We start from the raw sequence: 7177 nt of genomic DNA, 5'->3' as shown, positions 1-7177 counted from the left end.
TTCTGAAATCACTGTAGTTTTCTGTACATGCTGTAAAATATTTCGGTGTTTTCCTAATCAGTGCAAAAAAGGGAGTTCGGGAATTTGTTTCTGTGTCCGTTACGCCAGCTTTTTGCCGTGCTCTTACAAGAAAGCGGAATCCAAAACATGATTAAGAGTTAAGGAATTTCCCCTTTGCATTTCCTGGGTTAGGTTCTCATTAAGTTAGCACCAGAAGTTATGCTATAAATATGGCTTTATTTTCGTTTACTCGGCTCCATGGTTCATAATTTCCATGACATCTGATATTTTACAATATATACAAAATATAAACATCTGTCTGTGCGTTTTCTATTACTCTTATCCATCTGAGGGCAGCACAAGTGCGACATGTTTTAGCAACGCTGGCGAGAATATGGCTGCATTAGGGCCCGGGCGCATGCTTTACTTTGGGGGAGGGACTTCCCGTTATTTCCATATGAGTATCATTGGCACGTCACTGCCAGAAAACATGGTTTGAATTTCCCATGAAAATTATAACACGTCGTGCGGGGAACGCTAACAAGAAACAGGCAAATGTCTTGCCGCAACATGGCCGGTATTTTTAAATTCTCTGAACTTAATCTTCATTTTTGTAATAATAAAGAACAGGTACAAACACGCATTTAATGTATATATACATCTAAATATTACGTTAGGTCGACAAATATTACGTTATATAATCTAAAATAGAATCAGCTTGTCTGGCCGTATACAATTCCTATTTTTTCCTTTTCTTAGACACAAGTGTGCATTTAATGTGTACTATTTGTAAATGCTGTCTTTGAATTTTCAATCAATTAGGAAAGGAACAGTTCATCCGCTGCAAAAAAAATCAATTGACCCAGAACAACAATCGAGAAGTTGCACATTAATAGATAATGAATTTGATACAAGATCAAATTCCGTTTCATATTGTCAGTGTTTCTGACTATATTTTGCAATTTAAGGAACGGTATCTTACAATCACACAAATTTAACAAATGTATGTTGACATGTCATATTTTAAAGTTTTATTTATCACATACACAATTTACACTCTCGCCCTCTACCTATTAATTTCAACCTTAAAAATGTAAACCCTGTAGTAAAAGCAACCCTTAAAATATGGTTTCAATTCAGAAAACATTTTGGTTTCACCCAAGCATGTAGTTTTCTTCCACTAATTGATAATCATCCATTCCCACCTTCTCAAATAGACACAGCTTTCAAAATCTGGCAGGACAATGGCTTATTTTTTGTTGGGGATTTGTTTAAGGATGGTACATTTGTTTCATTTAATACCCTACAAAATAGCCATAATATTCCAAAGACACATTTTTTACGATCGTAGCTTTACCATGAAATACTTTTCTACCCCTCTTCAGACATCTAAAACGGCAGTAGATTATATTTTAGAAATAGATCCCTATATAAAACGTAGGATTTCAGTGATCTACAATATCATTCAGAATATCAACATACCTTCATGGGATAAAACCAGAGCAGCCTGGGAACAAGACCTAAGTGTTGAAATCAATGACGGAATCTGGCGACGTATTATTAAACAGATGCACACTTCTTCTTTCTGCCTTAGACACAACCTAATACAATTTAAAGTAGTTCATCGTTTACATTTCACAAATGAAAAATTGGCTAGAATTTACCCTGGCACCGACGCAGGATGTCCCAGGTGCCAATACAGCCCAGCTACAACCGGTCATATGTTTTGGTCTCGTCAGTCTTTAAAACATTTTTGGGAACAGATTTTTCACTCTTTCTCACACATATGCAACACTACAATAGAGCCCAATCCCTTTGTTGTACTGTTTGGGGTGCTCCCACAAGACAAACATTACACGAGATTGCAGGCGAGGGCTGTTGCCTTCTCTTCTCTGTTAGCACGAAAAATAATTCTTTTAATGTGGAAGTCCTCCAGACCACCAACATTTAGTCAATAGGTAAAAGCTGTGCTCTCTACACTGCCGCTCGAAAAGCTGAGATATAGCCGAGGTAAATGCAGACAAAAGTTCCATGCAATTTGGTCCCGCTTTATAGAATATGTTGACAACATTGTACTCACCAGAACATAGAGGTTTTTATTATTATTATTATTTTATTATTATTAATTAATTTATTTATCTATTTACTTTTTCCAATTACTCTGTTATTGTTACACCTGGGTCAGGGGTGTTTTCGTTCTCTGTCTGTGGCTTAATGTTGTAAAATTTGGAAAAACTCAAAATAAAGTTTAAAAAAAAAAAAAAAAAAAAACTTAAATTCTTTATTGCCAAACTCCACCAGACTGTGAACAAGGGATATATATATAAGGGACAGAAGTATGTAGACATAGTGTTAGACATTAACAAAACATTAACAAAAATTATAAACATCTATAGTGTGCAACTGGCAGTCGAGCTTCCCTTTATTTTTAAATGCATGTTTAGAGTGCTTCAAAAACTATTGCTAATAATATACGTGTTATCAATAAACTTCACTGTATACGTTTATACAAACTACTGACACATCTTAAAATGTGTCATCTTAAAACTCTAAAATGTACACAGAAGGTAGCAGGTGTTGCTAATGATTTGAGATTGAATGTCATGGTAGTGATTTAACCGTTGCTGCCATTTGGTTCCCTAACAAGGACAAATACATTAATCAAGATTTAATCTGTAGTGATACAGAAGTCACATTCAAGATCATTTGTAGAATTTAATTTATTTGAAAATGAAACCCGAAAGGTCTTTTATGTTCCAGTTGGCATAAAGGAACTCCCATCCCCCAACAAAATTTTATTTACATTTTTTCTTGTTCAGTCTCTTCAAAAATACGTCATCCCAGTAGTCAGGAATTGGAAATATGTCTGTTTTCCATTTTAAAGAGTGTATGCATACATACTAAATTTCACAGTAACAAAATAATAAAACGAATCCTGTTTGCTGATTCCGTGCTCATTATCCAACAAAATCTGCAAAAACAAATTAATTCTTAAATATTAATGTGCAGTCTTGTGTAGCGGTTGATTCTTTGTTTTGTTCAAACTTACCCCTTCCTTATTTTCAGAATGTCAAGGAGGAATGCCCATATATGGTGTCTTTGGAGTCAGTTAGCTTCTGCAAAAGTTATAATTCACTTTTGGTAGTTTTCATAAGAAAATGTTTTCATGACTTTGAAGGCGAATTATACTTTGTACGCGACACATGGATGGTAAAAAAAAAATACACACATTATTTAGCACATACAAAAGTAATAAGAATAATTATTTTCTGGAATGATGCTTTGAGGACAAGATGGCCGCCATCCTTCAGTTATCACAGTACTGTACCTTTACTATGGACAGCATCAGCACTGTGATAACTGAACCAGGGCGGCCTGTCACATCAAGTCTCCGCTTGAATCCTCCCCAGCTGATGAATGAGAGGCACTTGTTTCAGTAGTCTTCACAAATGAAGTCAGAGAAGTCGGAGTCATTTTGCAGGGTGACATTATTGCAAAACCAGCAAGCCTGTAATGGATTCAGTATAGTTAAAAACACAATAAAATCGATGTGAGGCGCATTCAATAATGTCATCAAATTAAAATGACACTGACAGGCAAAGGCATGTGTATACAATGGGAGGGATGACAGTCCATTGTAGTGAAAAGGAATGAACTCCTAAAACTTAAGCAGTATGTAGTTTTAGGTAGTGAGTGAATTCTAAGTTATAGAGCATTAGAAACTGGATTGTAAGAATTACATAGGGATAGAAAATGCATGAATTTATTTGCATATATAGTGTTAGAATTACTGGATAAAAATGAACTTATGAAGCAAACTTGCCTATGGGCAACCACACAGAACGATGTTTAGGGGATTTTGGGTGGGAACTGTTAGTGTCTACCATAATAAAAACACGATGAAGGGTTAAAAACATCGTGTACGCGTTTGTTTGCTCAAACATCTCTGGCGAGCACACGAATCGATCATTTTCATTATAACCATGCACTGTTCTTATTTTTAATTTGTACGTAATGCATTGGGAGCGGAGGTTTTAATTTTAAGGTTTTCTCCAGACACTTCCATCAAGAACACACGAAAAACCGACGGTACTCAAAATGTTATTCATGCAGGTGGCATATATGCTACTGAAATGCAGAATAGCGTATTAATGAGACTGGGAGTAGTGGCAATTACAACAATGGCGTTATATTATGCGAAAACAATTATTTATGCATGCAAAGAGAGGCTTACGTCAGACTTGTTATGACTATACTTTGCTGGCCCCGCCCTCATCGCGAAGTTCTTCCGCAGCGGGCCAGTCGCATTGCATACAAAAGAGGCTCCTCCCCTTACGACCACGCCCCCCTGGTTACTCCTTCTTGTAAACAACTCGATTAGCTGCGTGTGACATTTCACGGGATGATGGCAAAAATACCCTATTTTAAAGCATCTGCGCAATATTTTTCAAACGCATTTGTTTACGTGCACTGTAAATACAGATTGCTTCTCCTTAAACTGGGGTCTTCGCCAAAATCTTTCTACACTTAAAATGCTTGAACCTAAAAAGCACGCACACGAAAACTGACGTACACTGGAAGACAACTTGACTATACTGCAAAACAAAACAAAATGTGCAGTCGACTTTCAAAAGCATAAAATATACTGATTGTTATAATCGTATTACGATTGAAAACAGTTTTGACTTTTAATGCATGCATTTAATGCATAGACTCGTCTAAAAACTCATGGTTACGTACAGTACACTATACTGTGCTGTACATAAATAATTGTTGCTTTCCAAAATGCATGTAAAATGCAAGCCTATGCTGAAATCAATAAAACTGCAAATCGTCTCCTTTCACGCAGTCAACGGCTAACGCCCAACACCGTACACACCCCTTCACTGCAAAAACTGTAAACAAACCTCAAAGCCAGCGCAAATACCACTATTTACCAAACCGCTACATGTAACTTGTTAGAGGTTTCATCTATCAGATCTGGCAACACCTTACCCGCAATTTTCTGTTTCTTGTCCGTGTTTACGTGAATATTTTAATGACGCAGCAAAACAACACTGAACAACGTGATTGTCGCCATTTTTTGTTATTGAAATATCTCGGTAAGCCATGTGACAAAACAAAAAAGAAGCTTCCGGGTCCTGCAACAGAAGTCCTTCTTTTCGTGTCTTCTGCACTTGCTTTTGCACAGTTTGGAGTTGGATTTGATGAGGACCCAGCTCACATACCTGCTGTCACTTCAGCGTTACACAGAGCACTTTTCAGCCGATCATTCAGACACACTGGTGTTCAGCGGGCGCGTCTGCGTAGCTTTCAGTTTGAAGACAGTAAACTGTCATTGGTTAAATCTGCCAAAATTTAAAAAAAAAAAAAAAGCGCTTCCCTCCTTGCGCGACTGTGTATGATCTGTGTTAGACAGGTTAAGCTGCTTTATATATAGTGAAAACAAATTGTGCTAACATTGCACTTATTACTGAAGTCATACCCACAGATTAAAACAGACCATTCCTTGATATCACCATTCGATAAGCCATTCTAACAGCCTCCACTAGTGCAGTTTTAAGACTACGTTTTTAAATTGATTTCAGCCTTCTTGTCTGGCCTAGTAATTTGAGTCGGGGAAACAGCTGTGCTGGACTGTCCTGGTCATTGCCCTTCAATATGTGAAACACATCCCTTCATACAGTTGAACAGTTTTATATTAAATCCTCACCACATCTATTCTGATTTATAGGTTTGCACATTATGGCATAAATGTCTACATTACATGTAATAGAATAGAATATCATTGTAAACCCTGTGTCCCTACTAATGGTACCCACACACACACACACACACACACACACACACATGTGCACACACATGTGCACACACATCATATGTCATCTGCACATTGTTACAAAGTTTCACGAAGCAATTTCAATTACATACTTCAATGTCTTATTCTTGGGGTTTTGACTATCAGATCACACCATGGTGATGTTCAATCAGGCTGCAAAAGCACCTGGAAAAGGGGTAAGGAACATAGACTGGTACAGGTCTGCAGTATGACTTATCATGTTATGCATATTTGAGCATGTTTACAACACTCACTAGTGTCCACACGCTTATCTTTTTCTAGCATTGTTTTGAATAAGTCATCCAAAGCATAGGCCTACATTTGTTATTGTAACAGGTGAGTGCAAATGTTGTCTGTCATTTTTGGACTCGTTTGACGTTTCTTTATGGCATCAGAGTGGTTTTCTGTTTACTTTGTAGTGCTCTGATGGAAAGTGACATATACCTGTTAAAACAAATAAGGACTAACATCTTGCCTTGTCACATTGGGTGGAAGTGTGTGTTTCCATGTAACCTTCAGTTTAATAGAAGTATGGATTTGATGAGTAAGCCACTGTTTAAAAATCACTGTTCAATTTTTTAGCCTTAATTTCTTTTTGCATTGAGAGCTCGCTTCTCCCCATCAAAACTCATATTTCCGCCTGATATCAGCTAGCAACGTAAATAATTTCTGCTCTATAACTATAACACCGCAAATTTAGTAAAAAAAAAATAACACAAACATCTCTGTCAAGATGCAGAAAGACAGGAACTTTCAGGTGGACTCATATAACCATTTTGAATTTATTATTTCTATTTTTTTTATCTTAAGAAAGGCCCACACCTCTGCCAAAATCATAAAAAGTTATTACGACATAATGAAGCCACAAAGTGTCATATTGTACACGTACATATACTCGCTCACAAATGAAGAGACAAAGATAACGCTAATCCTGGAAGACTGAAAACATGTAATTCAGCCATGACGTGTAATCTTTGTCTCTTTCGGGGTTTGGCTTGGAAAAAATGAGTTCCTCTTGTTTTTCTAATATAATTTTTTAGTTATTCCTTAATCTCGAAAATATGTTTTGTGTAGAATGATAGATGGAACCGCACCGCCTTGTTTATTCGTTTATCTACGTTAAATTTAAAATCCAATGTATTTTTGTTTGCGGTCTCCGTGTCTTTGTATACTGCTGCTGGGTAGGCCAATCATTGCACCAGTAATCGTGGATTTGCACCAGTAATCGTGGATGTACACCCCAAACGCCTAGCCCATCCGCTCCGGTAACATTCCTTATGAATACACGGAATCTAAAATCCAGTCCGTGTTTTTCACCATATATAGTGAGTTAAAATC

General features: G+C 36.9%; 1 long non-coding RNA gene across 1 annotated transcript; it reads right to left on the bottom strand.

Moving 5' to 3' along the window:
* Positions 1-2702: 2702 nt before the first annotated feature.
* Positions 2703-5339, bottom strand: LOC125716741 (uncharacterized). Its single transcript, XR_007384395.1, has 2 exons — positions 4996-5339; positions 2703-3508 (listed from the first exon to the last, which is right to left on the bottom strand). It is a non-coding gene; the product is annotated as an uncharacterized LOC125716741 (long non-coding RNA).
* Between the last annotated feature and the right edge of the window lie 1838 nt (positions 5340-7177).

Source organism: Brienomyrus brachyistius, chromosome 21 (genome assembly GCF_023856365.1).
Source record: "Brienomyrus brachyistius isolate T26 chromosome 21, BBRACH_0.4, whole genome shotgun sequence".
Classification (NCBI taxonomy): domain Eukaryota; kingdom Metazoa; phylum Chordata; class Actinopteri; order Osteoglossiformes; family Mormyridae; genus Brienomyrus; species Brienomyrus brachyistius.
Note: the sequence above shows the minus strand (reverse complement) of the source record. Positions and strands in the feature narration are given on the sequence as shown.